At 36.8% G+C, this 20,557-nt stretch overlaps 1 protein-coding gene across 3 annotated transcripts in view; it reads left to right on the top strand.

Moving 5' to 3' along the window:
- The window catches only part of LOC122809736 (capping protein, Arp2/3 and myosin-I linker protein 2-like), a 1,549,910-nt gene that overhangs the window by 899,952 nt on the left and 629,401 nt on the right, over nt 1-20,557 (top strand). The gene's annotated exons all lie outside the window — the stretch shown is intronic.

Below are 20,557 nucleotides of genomic sequence, written 5' to 3'. Positions count from 1 at the left end.
CATTTTAAAACTGCTGAATAAAACTACATTTGGAGTAAACAAACACCCAATGAAAGGTTAAATGTGGTACACTTGTCATTTAAGATGTTTTAAATTTTATTTTGCAAAACTTCTGAAAAAACTGATTGTGATTTATAGTGATCAGAGGTATGGCTAAGGTGTGCCAAAGGAGGCAGCTGCCCCTGGTGCAACATGCTAGGGAGCACAATTGTCTGATGCTGATCGGTCTTCAGTGCATTACTGGCATTCATAAATGAATATCTGAAATGCTGGTATTGCATCTCTGATCAGAAATTTAGCAATTTATTACTCTGTGTGTGATAAACTATAGCAGCTGCGTGCTACAAATGTAGCAAGCAGTTTTCCATAATTTAAAAAGAAAGCACAGCTTTTTTTTATCCTTAAGTCCAAGGAGAAGAGCAGAGAATTTTTTTTTGCTCCTCAACGTAAAGTTGATAGGGCCAGATCAGGAGACTTGCACTGGCTGTTAGAATCGCAAGCTTACAACTCTGACAGGGATCAAGGAGAATCCACGATTAGATAGTCAAAGGCTGTATTCAGTCTTATGAATGCTGTTTTAGTGTATAGTACAACATTAATATAAATAATATAAAGTTATGAAAATGTCATATAAATAGAAGATCATTGGCAGTACGATCATCAGTCAAAAATTTCCTCTCTGAACAATTGTTTTCAGACATATGAATCTAAATGAACACTTCTCTGAATGTTCATATTTCTCCTTCCCTTAGAAGAGCAGTAATCAAAGAGATTAATATTTTAGTAATAAATATATATATTTTAGAATAAAAGGGTAGAAAAGACACCACCTTCTGCATGGTGGTGGTGGTGGTATGAGGCTTGTGCCCCCGGTGTAAAAAAAAACACTTGGTTTTATTTTTGTATGTAGTTTTGTTTAACAGAACTTGTATGCACAATAGTGTCATTTGTGTAGTCAGCCTAGATCAAATATACCTTGCATTCTATGCTTTTATCACAATGCATTTTTTGAGCAGGTGTTTAAGATAGCTTCCTTCTGCAAGTGTTTTTCTTATGTACAGTAGTGTAAGGAAGGATTCCTTTTGCTATATTGTTGTGTGATCTCAGAGTTAGCATATGTAGAGTTCTGGGGATCTTTTTGTACAAAAACACAGCTTCACTTTTTTATGCTTTGCTCTTGTGCTGCTACTATGTATTGTGAGAGTGAGTAACAACACATTAGTGAAATGTATCTTTGTCCCACTGTTGAGCAGTATGATCTCAGACTATATTTAGAGATGTTGGGATGTGTAGGAGTTCTTTTCTAATCATTAATCACTTAAGCAATCAATGTAGTATTTTGCCAGAATGGGTTCCAGTGAAAATTTATTTCATGGCATTGACATAAAGTCAGTATATTACATTTGTGCAATGGCAGAAGGAGCTATCCTATTTAGTATGGTAATTTAACATTTTACCTCCTATCCATCCCTTCTCCTTTCCCCACAAGCCCCCTGGAATGCCTTTTGTATCCTCCTGCATCACCTGTTCTGGTAGTCTATTTCATGAGTCAACAGCTGCCTCATTGAAGAAATACTTCAGTAGTCTAGGGCTACATTACTCTGAGAGTAACCTGGCAGTTTGGATAGAGTTCATGAGCTTGTTGCAATATGTCTGTACTTTTCATATCACCGGGTCTTCATGGTGGTGTTTGCTTGCATAACATGGATTGACCCAACAGGATGTAGAAAAGATTACAGGGCACAACTGCAGGTAGTGATAACCAGTAATGCGGAACACTTTAGGATGAACCTGTCCCCTCAATGCCACACTGTTTAGTGAAAACATTTGTTACATAGCGAGCAGGAGAGGAACCACTATACCATTGCATTTGGCTGCCTACAGTAAAACAATGGTGCACATCTAGCACAACAGCTATGTAGCCCTTTATGTCAGGAGTATTTATTTGCATTCTACTGTGCTATACTTAATTGCAAATTGATGCAAGCTCCCTACAGTAATTTGTAATGTGAGGAGGGCTGATGATACAATATTTATGATTCATACTGTCACATCAACAGCCATACTGCAGTGTAAGGAGATCTGTGCTCATGTCAGTTCTGTTATGAAACCAGCTATCATGTTACAATGTATGTCTCATTATTCTAGAATATCAACTCAAGACCCGTGAAGGGTCATCAAGGAGTATGAATCCTAAGAAAGTAACTATATTCAAAAACTCTTCTGCTAAACACCGCGCTTCCAGCTGGGTCTTAAAAATAATTAATGTATTTGTTAGTTTCAAAGAAGTTGGAAGAAAATTCTAAACCCTTTATTCTAATAAAATATTTTTTTTTGGGGGGGGGCATGTATTAAAAGATTATGTTTGCACTCAGAGCTGGATCATATCAAATAGCGCCCTAGGCAGGGTAATGGACTGTTCCACATCCCTACTTGCATAATAAGATGTGTTGAGTTGACTACTTATTTTCAATCAGCATAATTATGCATGTTGTAGAAAATAAAATCCAAAAAGGATTGCTTTACTGCTGCTGTTCCAATCCATTCATAAGAAGCAGCTGTAGCTGCTCTTCCACTTGCTTTAACTCTGTTGTTCCACTCACAAGAGGCAGCTGCTATTCTTCTCATTCTCACTCTGCATAATAAGACATGGTAAAGAAAATAAAATAAAAAAAGTTTGCTTTACTGCTGTTCTACTTGCAAGAAGCAGCAAAACACCGCACTTCTCTGATTTCAGTGCTCCAGCAAGTCTCTTTCATTGGTTTAAAATTTAAGCTAATGAAAGACAGTCTGGCGGACTAGAGATGATGGCCCTCACACACACACTGACAGTAGTGAGCAGTAGCTTAATTTTGATGTTTTAAGGCCAGGCTGGGTCCCCCAGCCAGCACCAGGCCCTAGGCAGTTGCCTAGGTCACCTTGTGCTGGATCTGGCCATACTTACACTAGTAAATTATTGTTTACTTTGTTGAAACATGATCCCAACTAAAGATTACAGACTTTTACCATATAATCACTTATATGTTAGAGCAAGTTCATCCAGAATCAGAGTAGTTGACTGAGTGCAACCACAACTTTAAACAAATGCTCCTTATAACTTAGGTTTCGAAGAGACCAAATTTTTCTGGGGTAGGTTTACAAATTAATTCTATTCTTTGAAGGGATTTCAAATTATAAATGCAATCTGGCCTGCTGCATTCTATATAATGTCTAATAGCCTTATGCAAGTTAAGCAGCATATCAATTTGTCTAAAATTTGAAGTTCTGAAGACATCTCTCATTATAGAATAGCACCTCAACATTACAGATTTGACAATGTTTTCAAATTTCAGGCCAGTGTCTTTGAAGGTTGGAAATATTAAATTATTAATAAATAAACCACTACATATTTTGTAATTAAATGTGACTACTTTTTATGACTAAATGCATAGCCAGGCCTAGATTGGCCTGAAAACTCTGTTGCTCACTTGCATGGGTTACAGTGGCACCTATCTCTAGAATGTCTGTAAAATTTCCTGTCCATACCCCACCATTAGTTGGCATATGAAAATATTCCAAAGAAACGGTCCCAAAAATAGATCCTTGCAGAATCCCTTAATTTATAGTCCTGTGTATAGACTACCTGTTGCATACCCTTACTCTTCTTTTTTGATTCAGTAAATAATTATCTATTTCATGATGCTTCAATGTACCCTTAAAGTGGATAAAATCTGTAATGTGTCCCAGTTTGACAGCACCAAAGGCCTTTGCTAGATCTAAATTGCTAACATCTGCAGCCAAGCCTTTATCAATAGCATCTAATGGGTTATTATAAAATATAGTAGGTTTGTGAGACAAGAATATCCATTCATAAATCCATGATGGGAAACATCAACCATTTGCATTAAATGTTAAGGGGGAAAAACTGCAAAAGCTTTTCAAGGCATTTATCTGTAATGTTTGTCAGGTTATCTGCCTTGTTTCTTATCATTAGCCTATCGATCACCTATGAACATATGAACTCAAGATAATGGGTTTGATTGTCACCTTGGGAAGCATGGCCAGGCTTACATATCCTCCTTGGGGTCATTAGCATAGTAATCAACTGTGTTGCCAATTATAGGAATTGCTACAACAGTAACTGATTTACACTCATCAAGTACATAGCCTGCCTCTAAGCTTCACTGAAACAGTACACTAAAGGAAGGGTCTAACAAGTCTCTCATCTCAGTTAGATGGCATTCTGTAATGTTTTGAGCAAATAATCTACTGGAAGTCAGCTTCTCCCAGTTTGTTATGGATGTTTGCGTTACTAGTGACAATAGTGCTTTTGCTTTCAAAGCACATTACTATTTTCCCTGAATTTAATAGTATCTCGGTAGCCTAACTTTTTGGCCCTAAAAATGCCATAATTACCCAGCTACAATGATAAGTAAACATACTGGAAGAAATTCAAAATAATCTCCCAGTTTTTACTGGTGAATTTCATCAACGAACAGAGCATATGCCTTGTGTACATGGATCCCTCACTACTGAATATGTTTTCCTGTATTTATGGTATCCATTGTTGCTGGAATGTTGTAGTAGTTGATCTTTTGAGCAGTACCAAGTTTCTGTAATAATTAGCAAGACATGGTCCCTTTGGGCGGCCCCACAATGTAAGTGTGCTATCTTTTTTTTTTAGGACTTCATGTGTTAAGAGTAATTCCCAGAATATTAGAGTCCTTTCATTGAAATAAACAAACAACTCAGGAGCTTAATAAAATCCACCAAAGCAAAGTTTGAGACTAAAATAGCTACTCAAGCCAAAGACAATCACAATGCAGTTTTAGTTAGATCTGTAGCCTCAAACACGCAATGCACTGAGCTGATTTTGAGCGATGTTATCTACAGTGAGGCTGAAGATATAGCTAGCTTAGTGGCCAATAAATTTAGCTCTATTTGTACCCCTTCTCCCTTCCATCTGTTCCTCAAGATATACCTGAAACTGGCTCACCTCCATCTATCACACAAGACCAAGTCCTGAAAGTGCTATCAAAAGCTAAAAATACTGCATCGATGGGTCCTGACAATATCCCTGGATGTATCTTAGATAGTATGATTTAGCCACACCCCTAACAACACTGTTTGAGCTCAGCCTCCATACAGGTTTTGCTACAGTCATTTCCCTCCATAAGGGAGGGCCTTCCACACACTCAAGCAATTACAGACCCAGAAGTCTGACCAGCCTAATATGCAAAACCATGGAAAGACTTATCATGAAACTAATCAATCATTACATATGGAAACTCCAAATGTTGGACATGTCTCGGTTTGGATTCATCAAGGACATGTCATGCTTACTCAGCCTGGTGGATTTTTTGAAAAGGTCACCAAAGCAGTGGATGAAGGCAGCATGGTGCACACCACATACCTGGAGCTGACCAAACCTTTTGACACAATTCCTCACTCAAGCATAGTATAAAATCTAAATAAGCTGGGAATGAACCTCTGTGTCACTGACTAGGTTGACAACTGGCTCATAGATAGGACTCAGATAATCAAAATAGGGGAAGTTACTTCCACAAAGCGACTAATCACCAGGATAGTCCTCCAGGATTCTGTGCTGTGACCTCCCTGTTTGGCATCTACTTTTTTGAAGTAAAAGCCAATACCAAAGGGCTCTGGCTGACTAAGTTTGCAAATGACTTAGCCATCGTGCAGGAAGGTTTGTCTCAAATAAATAACTGGTGTCAAAATCATGGTCTGGAATTAAATGCAAAAAAGGCATTATTGTATCTTTTGGAAAGTCATCTACCTCAGGGGAACTATCACAGTGAAAATATGCCCCTAAGAGTTGACCCAGTTGTTTGGGATTTGGGAACTTATATTGACACTGATGCAACTTTTGCCTAATGTGTCTGTTGTTGTAAGAAAGTCCTTCTGTATTGTACAGCTTATAAACAAACGGATTGTCTCAAAATCTAGGGATATCATTGTCTCCCTGTATTAGCCCTCATTAGACCAGTCATTGACTATATTGCCCCCTTTGGCATGTATCTGTCAAGACACATACAACAACTGGAACTCCCACAGAGATACCTTACAAAAAGGATACAAGGCCTAAACAACATGGCCTACATGGGCTGATTCAAAGCCGTGCTAGTATACTCAGTATCCTACAGACTGCTAAGAGGTGACCTGTGTCTGGCATATAAGGCATCCTCTGACCCAATACTGATGGATTTACTGCACATCAGCAAGTCAAGTGGGATCAGCAATACTCAGTCTATGGATCTAAACCTCTTCTGTAACATTAACAGAACAGTTTGGAGGGACAGGTATGTTTTGCAGAGGATACTGTTGCTGTGGAACAGACTACTCATTCGCATAAAACAATGTTCATCCCTGTCCTTTTTCAACCATAGCTTAGATCTATGAATGGGAAACAGAAAATTTACCTCACGACTGCTCCCTGTACTACTAATGGAAAGAGACAGTTCTTAAATGCTTTATCCAATGCATGGATCCCGTCAAATTGTCTGTGGTATGATCCCAGTTATTCTCATTATGGGTAATATATAATTATTGACCATGGGTAGGTAAGGCCAATCTATAACCAAATGGGATGTTATTTTGAGTACAAAAAGAGAAACTGCTTAGGCTTAAAGTGGCCTGTAAGGGCAGCTAGCCTAGTACTTACCTATGAACCTGTAAAGGATAGCCAATGTTATTTTCACTCTGAAAGTAAGCCTTGTAGACTGCAGAATTTGGCCCAACTACATTCATGAAATTTTCTGTTTTTTTATCATTTTTAATGATGCTGTACGCATGCTATAGTATGGTTCTGATTTAACAATAGATTCTAAAAAAATAAATAAATAAAAAATAAAAATAAAAAGTAGTTGCGGCTGCAGATATAAGGTAATCTTGACCTTTGGCACCATCTTTTTGAAATCTGCTGATCATTTCCTTCATATCCTCCACTTTCCTTCCACCTGCTAGAGACATAGTGGTTGACTGACTACCGTAAATGTTCCATATATATTGCATTTACCCTACAGGTCATGGCTGTAAAGGGTCAAAGATAGCTCAGTTGAGCTACCTAATTAACAGAAGAATAAGTTCAAAACTAGGACAGGGTTATCTTTTGAGAATGACATACAAGAGAGTTGTAGCATAATAATTTTAAAAAGACGACTTGTAAGATGTTTTATCAATGCACTGAAAACTGTATAATATACATTTCTACAATTTTTCTTTTGGTATTTCTGTACTCGTGTTAATTAGGCCCATTGAGTTTTACTTATTAAAAGATTACAATTATAGGTTCATAGGTAGGTACTAGGCTATCGGCCCAAGGGCCTACGTAAGCCTAGCCAACAAGGTTCCCTGGCTTACGCCACCCAAGAAAGTTATTTTCCTGTGCCACTGTCGAGCAGCGACACAGAAGTGATTCCCGGGGTGTATTTCGTATTTCCCATCCACTCATCAAGATTTTTCTTGAAGAGTGCTAATGAAGAACTTTGCTTGACATAGATGGGTAGCCTGTTTCAGAGTATGGGAAGTCTCTGGGATAGGAATCTATCCCTCCAGCATGTCCTGTTTATTGTGGTGACAAGGTTTAGGTCCCTAGAGCGTGTAGCTCGGAGGGATTGGGATTTCTTTAGGTGTAGCATGTCCAACAGCTCTGGGTTTAACACAGTTTTATATGTTAGGCAGAGATCACCTTGGAGTAGGCAATATGCTACGGAGTAAAGCTGGTGTTTTTTGAGGCGGTCAGTGTAGGGCATTTGTTTGAGTCCAGTAATCCTCTTAGTGAGGTACTTATGTGGCCTTTCCAGCTTCTGCAGATGTCTTGTGAGGTACATTCCAAAAGGGGCATTGTACTCTATAATGGGTCTAATGAGTGTCGAGTAGAGGGGAACGATGACCTCTTTTTTCCTGGATGAGAACCCTTTTATGATGAGGTGTGCCACGTAGAAGGACTTCCTGACTACCGTGGCGATGTGACTATCAAAGGAGAGACTACTGTCCACCTGGGTCCCAAGGTCTCTTATCACGCATTTGGTGTTAAGTAGATTGCTGCCTATGTGGTAGTTCATGGGTACAGAGTTTTTACCAAAGGGGATGACACTGCACTTTTTGGCATTGAGCTTGAGGCCATGGCTCTGACACCAGGCATCTGTCTCAGAGAGACCCTTCTGTAGGATGTTCACATCATTTGGGGACTTGACTATGGCTCCTAGTTTGCAGTCATCTGCGAACTTCGTTAGCCAGAGGCCTTCTGTGTTAGCCTGTACTTCAGAGAAGTAGATACCAAACAGGAGCGGTCCCAGGACGGAATCTGCATTGCTGTCCTTTTATCCTGTCAAGAGTATTTCATAGTTATTTCTGTTTTTGTTTTTTAACAAATTATTTTTAAAGGAAGAAAATAAGTGGAATAAATACGTCAAAAAAAAGAAGTGATGTACCAAGCAAGGACATTGTAGTTAAAATATGAAACACCCAGTGTCAACAACCTGTTAATATATTAGTTTACATGCCATTGCATTTATTGGAGTAAAATCCTAATTTGTACAAAGAATTTAAGCAAGATCAGGAGTGAATCTTGGAGGGTAGGGAACAATCTTATTATAGTGGCTATTTTGGTAAATTCAATATGAAGAATCTTTGAGATGGGCTGTTCTACACCTTTAACTGAATTAAATTTGTTGTTTTTCTATTTAATGTAAGTTTCTAGAGTGCTGAATTACATATCAAATATTTGGATTACAGTTTAGATTTGTTAATTTTTGTGGATTTCCAGCTGTTTACAAATGTTGGTTTGTAATTCACATTCTACTACTTAATAACTGTTAAAGTGAATTGCATTGCATTTCATTTCTGACTTGTAGTAGGTATACACCATTTAAAATACATTTAAGGCGTAATATTTTAGGCCTGTTATTTAGTTTTTTTATGTTAAGTATTTAATCAATTAAAAAGTTACTGGTTTTCAAATTGGGTTGCTGTTTTATAGCTGCTGGGTTATAATTCTTATTTTATTCCATAACAAACAGACTAGCTCATGTTATTAAATTTGGATTAGTTACATCTGTGATGAGGGTTTTTTTTATCCTGCTTGGCATATCTCTCAACCTCTTATTGCAATAAATCTGGACAAAGCCTAACAAAATGGGGGACAAAGGTTCTAAAACAGGGACAGATTTTAAATATTGTTGTTATAAATGTAGAAAGTTGCTACAGTAACAGGGTTTATGTTAACATAAATTTTCTGAAGGAATTGAAGTCTGAAACTGAAATGTGTGTCATTATTTAGTGACTTCACTCCTTAGATCATCTCAGTGATTTGCCAGAAAACCACAAATTTTATGAGGAACAGACCAAAATTATTAGGCAAAAATCTGAACATTCTGCGAAAATCTGGACAGTTGAGAGGTATGCTGCTTGCCATGACTTTCATCCATTTGTTATACAACCCATTGATGTTTGGATTCCACCAGGGTGACATGTTTTTCTGAGTTTGTTGTGTGCTTATTTTCTGGCAGGCAAAGCTGTCTCTCTCTCCATCTATTAATATGATTGTACAGGGTCTTCGAATAATTCCACAAAGGCAACAGTTTTCTTATGGTTTGTTTGGGAAGGGAAATTTGAAATTTTGCTTGAATATCACTTAATAGTAGGAGGTTTGCTTTGACTGCGGTGGTGGTGCTGCGGTAGTGTTGTCGCCTCACAGTTAGACATTGCCCGTTCGATCCTCAGTTAGAGCGTCTTCTGTGTAGCGACATGCATGAACGGGTGTTCCTTCATTGAAGGTGGTGCATTAGGCCCAGCAAGCCAGCACGTAAAAATCTACTGCCAATCATTAGTGGACCGGAGTTCTGCTGTAGCGACCCCTAACCTGGAAAAAGCCGAAAGACACAAACACAAACAAAGTAGGAGGTTTGCTTTAGAATATGTTCTAGGATTAGCAGAGTTCTGTGTTTTATTGTATTTCAAAGGAGAGTTTTTTGGTGCAACCTTACATGCAATGCATGCAAGTGTCTGTAAATCCTCTGCGATGGCTTCCAGATTATTTTACCATGAAGCAATATAAGCAACTGAATCCAATTTGCAGGCAAGCATTTTGTGTGCCATTATTGATGTCTTTACAGAATTTAAAATAAAAAGTGGACCACCAGGAATCTAACGATGAACTCCCAAATGGACTGAAAGTCAACATCCTTGATGCTATCATGCTTTCACATTATAGTACAGGTTTACCGCTCTCACTTTGGTGTTGTTGGAACTGCTGCAGGTCGGTACATTATGTTACTTTACTCTATCCCACCTCTCCTGTCTAGGTTTCACATTATTCTACATTCACTTATTGTCATACCACCTTATCCATTGTATTTTGCAGTCCAGCTTTGGTGAGCAGCTCCCTTTGCACTCTTCTATCTCTGTGGATTTTTTTGCCATACTGAAACCGTTATTCCACCCTTAGCCATCCTTGACATTTTCCATTTCATGGAACATTTCTGTGAATATACATTCCTGTACATTTTATCAACATTGGCAACGTGGTTCTGTGGTCAGTGTATGTGCATTTGCAATGACTACCAGAAGTGCTAATGCACCTTCAGTGTCTGCCTCAGTTGCTCGTACTTTAATCCTGCCACAAGGCTCTCTGACATGATCTGGCAATGGGTCTGCACTGCAGCCATGATGAGAAGCTGCTCATTATGCACAATGGCCTGGCTGTATGCATAAGTAATAAGCATTGAGGCTTATCACACATTGTAAATATTGCAGGCTTGGCTATGATCATAGATGTGGTGTTTCTGAATCCTTGGGATGCTTGTTTTATATTATTTTGATAATTTACCAAAGGTAAGATGTGGTCTATGCTTTAATATATATATATATATATATATATATATATATATATATATACATATACATACATACACACACACACACACACACATACCCAAGCATTTAGTTTAATACTTGTATTTTAGCAGGTTATTAATGTTTTTGCTTGATATGCAGATGTTTGATTGGCTTTATAAAATCATATGATCTGCAGTTACATAGATAAATGGAGTGGACATTCTGTGTTTCATTGTTCTGGTGAAGTTCTGCATGATACAGGAGCAAAAGTGTTTACATTTTAATAAAATCAGTGATTTCTGTCTGCTGTGTCATTATTGTTAAATACCCTTGTTTGTAACTTTGTTATCTTCTTGTCTTTCTTTGTAAGTGCTGCATGTATGTTAAATTTGATAAAAATTTACTTAAAAAATCAAGAGGAACCTTTTCCTGTACTTTAGGTTATGGACACAGTCTAAAGCCTAACTCTAGGTATTATCCTAGTAACATTAACTGAAAGCTTAAAGGGAATATACAAGACCATTTTAGAGATGCAACATTTAATTGTGCGGGGAGCGAAATAGCAAAAACAGTCAGTAGTTTGCTTAAAGGACTAAAGAAAATAGTTCTGAAGGTGTTAAAACACTTTTTAAAATTCTACTGTAAGCATAAAGCCAACCTTGTATTTCTGTTTGTAAGGACTGAAGTAGTTTTCAACTTTTGTGAGTTGTTGGAGCAGGTGGGTAACTGACTATTTTGGCTAATTCTGAAAGGGGGAAACTATTTTTTTTCAAAGCTGTTAGAATATTCAGCTATGTGAATCAGTTTAAGTTTTGGTTTCATTTTATTTACTAACATGATTATTTCTTGTTTTTTTATTGAAGTATTGTTCAATTTTTCCTCTGAGTTTTCCCCACTATGGAAAGCAAACCATGTTTTTCTTTTAAGAAAAGATAACAAAAAAGCACTGATGATTTCATATTCATAAATCAAATATTTTCAAAGTCCAGAATTCGCAGAATATATTCCGAAAAGACACTAGTGTAAACCTTTTTTCTTTCTTCAGTTTATTCAGCAACCTGTTAGAAAAGATAACAGAAAGAGCAACCTTGGTGCTTCAGGATAGTCTCATTTCTAGAGGTATCAGATTCTGAAAATCTACTTTTTTATAGTCAGGGAAAATGGTCATTTAAACAAGACTGCAACATTTTCATGAAATTTCATAAGACAGTCTCTTATTATTGAACTTAATGCTTGAAATTAAAAAAAAATATGAAAAAATAAAAATGAAATAGCTCTGTGTGTGCATGTGTATATATATATATATATATATATATATATATATATATATATATATATATATATATATATATATATATATATGGGTTCCTATCAAATGATAGAAAATTCATTTGATGGAAAATCATTTAGCTGAAACCAAAACAAAGAAAGCTCAAAACACTGAAAACTCATTTGACTGAAACTCAAAACACTGAAAATGCTATATGTCCTTTTCCCCATGGTAGTGCGATCCTGGAGTTAGTATATATAATTAGGGGGGCTGTGGGGGCATAGCCCCCACATTCTTCATACATTTTAAACCCTACCCATGGATACTTATAACTACAATGAATAACTGTTTGGAGAAAACAATATTTACATAAACTATGTGTGGGGCTTTGCCCCCTACATCCCCCATTGTGGTGAGGCTGTGCCCCCACACCCCCGCTAACTATATATACTAACTCCAGGATCGCACTATGTGGGGAAAAGGGCATATAGCATTTTCAGTGTTTTGAGTTTCAGTCAAATGAGTTTTTAGTGTTTTGAGCTTTCTATCTTATGGTGTCAGTGAAATGAGTTTCTATCAAATGAGCTTTCTATCATTTGATAGGGACCCATATATATATATATATATATATATATATATATATATATATATATATAGATCTAGGACGTTTGTTCAACTAAGCAAACGTCCGAATCCATAACAACCGAACACACTTTAAAGAAAGCCCTTTTATCGAAAAAACGCTTTTGTTAAAGCGTGTTACAAAAAAAACAAAAAAAACACTACATTAACATTTTAGCAGGGGGGCTTTGCCCCCCCTGCACCCCCCATATCCCCCACTTTAATATTCTCCCTCCGAGACCGCACTACAGTGGGGAAAAGGAAATTTTACCTTACCCACACCGTAGTACAGCCTCGGCAACAGGCATACTTACACGAAAGTGCTTTTTCGGTGAAAACACTTTCGAGTAAGTATGCCTGGCCGTTTGGGTTTCTGACATTTGCTCATTCAAGCAAACGTCCAGAACCCATATATAGATATATATATATATATATATATATATATATATATATATATATATATATACACACACACACACACACACACACACACACACACACACATCTTTTTTCCTTCTGGTGGGGCAAGCCCATCTGCACCCCACACCCTCTGATAATTATATATGCAGATTTTGAGAGTGCATTATAGTGTGGAAAAAGGCAAATTTTCCAATCCCTGCTGTTCCACAGTCTCACTCAGGAAAAGCCAGTAATGTTCGATCAGATGATTTTCCCTTTTCGACAAACAATTTGTCGATGAATGGGTGTATCACCAACTAAATTTGTAGGTGAAGAAATGCATATATAAAAGTGCTATGCAGCTAAATGAGTGTGTGTTGAATTATTGAAATGCACAAGCATCGAACCACAGGTGGTCAATGCCTAACATTTTGAATATCAACATACCAAAAAAAACTGATAAAATTAAAAAAAAAAAGATCACAAAAAGAAACTAAGTTTCATTTTGCAATATGATTACCAGAACTGCACCCAATATTCAGACATAAGTTATCTGAACAGTGGTAATGTTATGGGAAATGCTTTTTTAAGGTAAGGTGCAGGGGTAGATTTAGGGTTAACACACCTTACAGGGGATCATGTTACTGCCATGTTATCTTCCTTATAAACTTTTTTTTTAATTCTAAAAGATCTTTGTTAGAATAGAAAACAAGGCTTGTGTTTCTTTTTTGTGAGACCTAGGGTGGTTGGTTTTATGAAGTATGGTGTAAGCTAAGTTAAACTACAGCTAAAGATTGCCAAAGGAGATGAGAGCTGGAAAGGCACAAGTCAAAAGTAGGAAGAAGCAGTCTAGAGGGGGAAATGATTTTTTAGGCATATTTGTAGTAAGTAGGATAGGAGGAATTTATAAACATTAGAGTAAGAACATGGAAGACAAAAACAGGTACTGAATGAAAACTTTACTTCAGTCTTTGCAAAGGTAAGTGAAAGCAGAATGCTGTGCTGTGAGGCAGGGCTGTAACTAAAACAGTGTGAAGGGGGTGGCTACCCTGTGGGCAAGCTGTTAGGGGGCATGATTAGCAGTTGCTGAAGGCATGGGGGTGCAATACTGGGAATTCTTGGGGGATGTCACACTTCAATACTGATACTGCATTGTGCTGTTGATTTAAATGTAGCAAGCTGCATGTTACAATAATATAGTTTGCTCAGTAGCAAGCTGTATGTTACATTACTATAGCTTGCTTGGTAGCAAACTGCTTGTTACATTACTATAGCTTGCTCAGTAGCAAGCTGCTTGTTATATTACTATAGCTTGCTACAGTTTCAGAGCAAAGGAGTTGCACTGGGTAGTACATAACTCCACTATGGTTCTGGTGTGAAGGAGCTAGGATTGAGAGTAGGACAGCAGTGAAGTGACATCAGGACAAAGAGAGGGGTGGAGAAGACATTGGCTACCCTAAGAAAGGCTAACACACAGGAACTAGCTTGATTGCCTCCCAGCATCATCAGGAATTTTGCCAGTGTGCTGGCGAATCCCTTATGGGAGATCTTCCACAGATCACCAGCCAGTGTGGAAGTGCTTGATGACTGGAAAACATCAGTAGTAGTGTCGTTGTACATGAGGATAAAAAAAATCCATGGACCTGTATGCCCATTTACCCTAACAGCAGTATTAGATAGGATCATATAAAAAAGGCCTGTGGTACAGGACTGTTTTTTCCTTGAAAGTCACATGGACTGCAGTCAGTATGGGTTCATGGAAAAAAAAGATCTGTCAATAAAATCTAATTTTTTTTATTTTTATAATCTAATAATTTAATGACTGAATTTCAGGATAACATGGCAGGAAACTACCTGTAGATGTGATCTACATGGCCTCCGGCAAGACTTTGACTTGGCTTCCCAGAGGCGACTGCAAGAACTGCATGGGGTAGCAGCAGAACTGAGAATGAGGAACTGAAATGCTGCATGATTGGTGTGCAGGACACAGTGGATTGTTTGTGAGAGGTACGGTGTTACGAATAAGGAGTGTGACGGTGACACAATTAAGGACTGTGACAGTATCAGGAAATAGGAGTGTGACAGTGTCACGAATAAGGAATGTAACAAGTGTAGTATGGCAGGAGTCATTCCTAGTTCCAGTTTGTTTCATCATGTTCATTCACAAAAATGTGAGAAAAAAGGAACCAGGATCTAACTCTACCGATCACACAAAATAGGTAAACAGATTCAGCAGTGGATGGCAGAAAATGATTTAAGGAATGGCTGGAAAGATTGATCAAGTGGACTGAAAGGTAGTAACTGAGGCTCAGTGTGGACAGATTCACAGTTCTCTACTTAAGCCACAGCAAACCTGATATGAAATCTCAACTAGCGAGAGTGGAACTGATGGTCACAAAGCTGGATGGTCATGTGTGGTCATTTATCACACCCGGACTGAACCACTAGGAGCAGAGTGGAGGGCATGGCAGCAGACAGAATTTTGCTGTGTATCCCCGAGTGAACTGATTCCAGAAACAAATAAATAAACCCTTTCTTTTTCTCTCAAGGCCTGGTTAGGTTGCATCTGTATATTAGATATAGTTCTGGAAGCCCTGGAATTTGTAGAATGACAGGAACATCAGGGTGCTGAAAGAGATTAGAGGTGCCTAGGCTTTTCACATTAGAAACATGAAGACACAAAATGGACATTCGATTAGTAAAAAAAAAAAAAAACTTCAAAACCAACTCTAAAAGTTAAATGCTTTTTCTCCTGTCTTCTCATGTGGCTGAACCTTCACCAAACTAAGACACTACATAAGCTTACAACTTGTATAGATCTCTACTGCATCACATGATTCAGTCATGTGATATAAAAAAAATCAAAACCTACCCATTTATTTTGAATGTCTTAATTTTACCATGCTCTTTATACCACTAGTTTGATTGATGCCAAGTGATCTAGTTGTATCTAATAGCTGCCGCTGCTACCCCCAGTGCCAATGCCAAACCATGACACTTGCACAAGTTTTGCTTGGCACTCTGTTGGAAAACTGAACTGCAGATGGGGAGTATCTTGATCAGTGCCATTGTAGCCTTACTTCCTTTTATTTTTGGCAGCACTTTGTGTCTTTTTAGCTGCATTTACTATAAAAAAATAAGTACAATCATTACATTTAAAAAACAAGCTTATCCAGGGATCATATAAGTATTAGTTCTCCCCACCTTCAATGTGCAGTCTGTCTGCCTGGCATTTGAATTTCTACAACATTAGAAGTCAGAGTTTTGTCACTCTGCTCAGTAAAAGGTATTCTACTCTTGTAATAGAGTGTAGAAGTGTGTGTAATAATAGTTTACCCATGGTAGGTTGCAGTGTAGTTTGGTCACTCTGGTTCTACCTTTGTCAACAAACAATGCACCCACAACACATGGTTAAACTGAAACTTAACTATGCCTGTGCCTTCATATATTACTATAATAAAACACTTTAGGAGATACATGCCCCCATGGATTAAATAATTCACAAATTCTCTTATTTTTGTGCTATCTTTTGCCACAGAAACTGCACCTTTAAATTGTATAGCTGTGCTTCTTTGGTTTGGTAATTGTTCTTTCCTGCTTATGGGGTTTATTAGTAGGTAAGCTGTCCAAAATCTTTTCATAAATGAACCAGGCCAGATGCAAGTAATACTTACAATGTTGTAAGTTACTGTACCATATGATGAATTTCAGGTAGTCATCCAATAGAGGCTGTCCAATTCAAAAATCCACAAGTCTCAGTCGTTCACTTCAACAGTTTATTAAAAAACACACAGTTTCTTGACAATGTTGCATGCTATTCTTTAGTATCAAGAAATGAAGTGAATATTTCTTATAGGAGAATTGACCTCATCTTAGAAGATAACCTTATGCAAGGGCTTATTGATATGGATCTTTATCTATACTTTAAAGTCAGTAATCCAATTATTCCAGCTATATTCGGGATCCCCAAGGTACATAAAGGGATCCAAAATCCACCTATGAGGCCTATTGTTACTTCTAAAGGTTCCAAAACACAACCTATAGCCATTTATGTTGATGAGAAAATCAAGAGGTTTCATAAGGGCTACGAACATATACTTATCAACTCTTGGGATATTTGGGAGAAAATAGGAAAATCAGAATTTCTGCCAGAAGCTATTTTTATAACAATAGATGTAAAAGATTTGTTCTCAGTTATTCCCCACGATGTGGGAATGAACTGGTTCGAACAAATGATTACTGAATTTGGCTTTTTAACAGCTGATGAATATATGCTGGTATTGGAAAATATGGAGCTAGTTTTAAAGTACAACTACATATACTTTCAGGGTGATATATATCATCAGTTGCATGGTGTGGCTATGGGTACTGCCTGTGCTCCCCTATATGCTAACATAGTCATGTTATACTGGGAGAAACATTACGTATTTGGAACATTGTTTTCTAAGTATATCCGGGGATATTACAGATTCCTGGATGATATTTTTATTGTTTGGGAGGGGAGTGAAAAAATTATTCCAAAATTTATGGAATACTTGAACCAAACTACAAAGTTCTTGGAGTTTACATATAAGAGTGATAGCATAGAAGCTAATTATTTAGATGTCACAATCTCAAAAGATAGAGATAATAAAAAATACAAATCCAAAATATATTGTAAGGAATGCTTCTCCAATGCATATTTGCATTATGACAGTGACCATCCATCCTTTTTGAAGAACAACATTATTAAAGGACAGATGGTTCGTATAGCTCGTATAACGTCTGACGGGGAAGAATTTTTGAAAGAAATAAGTTTTGTTCATGAGTTATTTAGAGATAGGGGATATCCTGATAGAATTAATGTCCCAATAAAAGAAGCCATTATTCAAGGTTGGGGTGATAATTATAGACCATTGCTGAATAGTGGATTAATATTAAGAACTGGAGAACAAAGTACTGGATTGTCCAAAGAACAAAACAACAAAGTTAATCCATATTTAATACTTACATATAGTAATAATATAATATGGTTGAAGAAATGTATTAACACAGTGTGGAACTTTTTTAAAAAGATACCATCTAATGTGGATTGTTTTTCTAGACCTTTAAGAATTAGTTATAGAAGAAATAGGCATTTGAAATAAATATATGAACAAAAGAAAGAAGAGACACTGAGAGGAGCAACAAATAGAGTTGGTACCTTTAAATGTGGTAGATGTAAACAATGTACATTTATGGCTGGTACTAAAGAATTAAACATTACAAGCATTAAATATTCAATGAAAGCCAAGAAATATTTTAGCTGTTATACTAAGGGTGTGGTTTACCTTGCCTACTGCATTAAATGTTGGGCATATTATGTAGGCAAGACGAAGAGATTCCTTAGACAGAGAATCTATGAACATATTAGAGATATAGATAAAATGAATGAGCACAATGCCCTATACAGACATAAATTGAACTGCCAGCAAGCGGAGTTTAGATTTTGGGTATTGGAAGAAGTTTTATTGGGAGAAAGAGGGGGTGATTGGGAAACAAAACTGGAGTTTCGAGAATTAATTTGGCAATTGAGGTTAGATGCTATACATTTTCCTGGCCTCAATGACCATCTATCCATCACCCCAGTTCTTAAATTGAGAGCTTTGGACCCTAAAAGACATTAAATTGATATAGGGGGTACCAAATTATAACAACAACAACTATACATTAATATTTAATAAAATAATATAAGATGTATTTCATGTAGATGATATTCTGGTCTAGTAGGTATTTTATATATATTTTATATATATTTTATGTAATTAATGATTTTAGGACAGCACACATATTGTACATATTTCTTATTTTTTCTGATTTCTGATTTTATAATATATTAGCAGTATATTTATATACATATTTTTAATAATAATATATATTTACAACATAATAGTATATATCTATTTATTCATTTGTACTATTAATAATAATGAGCAATATATGTTTTTTGATTTAGTTTGAGGAAGTACATTTAAGTAATGGCATCAATGCATAGAAAGGATGTGACATGTTTACAAGCAGAGCTTTTGCACTTTAATTGTGAATGCACAATTTATCAATTGTATACTTAACCAATGAAGTGGATGCTTGTGCAATAGATTGGTTATTTAAATGAACTTGCCTTGTAGGTATTTGATTCTGATGAAGTCTCTGGATAAGAGATGAAAGCGCTTAATCCGATATATTTTGTGCTGTGTGTTTTTTAATAAACTGTTGAAGCGAACAGCTGAGACTTGTGGATTTTTGAATTGGACACCCTCTATTGGATGACCACCTGAAATTCATCATTTGGTGCAGTGTGTGTTTTTTGTGGATTACTAGTTACTGTACCATCTTCAATTACAGGCATTAGAAACAAAACAGTGGAAATAAAAGTTTTAAACCACCAGTATAGCAGCATTTTTCAAACAGAAAGACCTATATTCTTCAAAAGATAGTAAGGCTATGGTGAGGGTTTACTGGGGACAGAGCATTCTTGTGTTAGAGAGAAGGAGTTAAATTTTAAAGTAATTCAAATTCATCATGAAAAAATAAACAATTGTTCATAATAAGTGTGTTAGTAGTAATTTCTGAGGACATATGATATTGTGTGTGTGGGACCTTTCTCTGGTTCCTTTTCTTAGATATGTGTATGAGAGAAATCTCCTTGCTTTTGCTGGATGAAGTAATGTTACTACAGGGGTTGAAATGTAGACTGAAGTAAGATGACAGCAAGGACCAAGAAATGGATTAAAGGACTGTGATAGCAGCAACACAGATTTCTTCATAGCTAAGGCCCATATGTGCATTGAAGTGCTGTGATAGCAGGGGTCATACCTCTCAACTGTCCAAATTTTCACAGAATGTCTAGATTTTTTCCCTCATACATTTGGTCTGTTCCTCATAAAAAAAATTGTGATTTTCTAGCAAATCACTGGGATGATCTGAGGATTCGAGTCACTAAGTAATGAAATACGTTTGAGTTTCAGACTTCATATCATTCAGAAAATCCATTATAACACAAAACTTGTTATTCTAGCAGCTCTATAAGTTTCTAAGAGCAATATTTAAAATATGTTCCTATTTGTAGGCCTTTGTTCCCCATTATGTCCAGATTTCTTGCACTAGGAGGTTGAGAGGTATGGCAGGGGTTCACATGTCAGCTGAAGTACTGTGAAATGCAAGGACATAAATGTGCCCTAAACTACTGTAACAAAAGGAGCTCAGATACATATAAAGGGCAACAGCAGCCCAGACATGTATTTTGATTTAGGCATTCATTTGAAACTTTCCCTTCTTGTAGTATGTTGTAGTAATAGATGAATGGAGAGCAAAGTAATGGACATCAGAAGTTGGTCTGTTTAACGTTTAGTACTTTGTACCTTATAAAATTATTTGAAGGCAAAATTTGTTTTGACGATGTATATGTACAGT

Source organism: Protopterus annectens, chromosome 8.part0, assembly GCF_019279795.1.
Source record: "Protopterus annectens isolate FY-2018-M chromosome 8.part0, PAN1.0, whole genome shotgun sequence".
Classification (NCBI taxonomy): Eukaryota; Metazoa; Chordata; order Ceratodontiformes; family Protopteridae; genus Protopterus; species Protopterus annectens.
The sequence above is the reverse complement of the archived record's forward strand: the minus strand, read 5'-3'. Positions and strand labels throughout refer to the sequence as shown.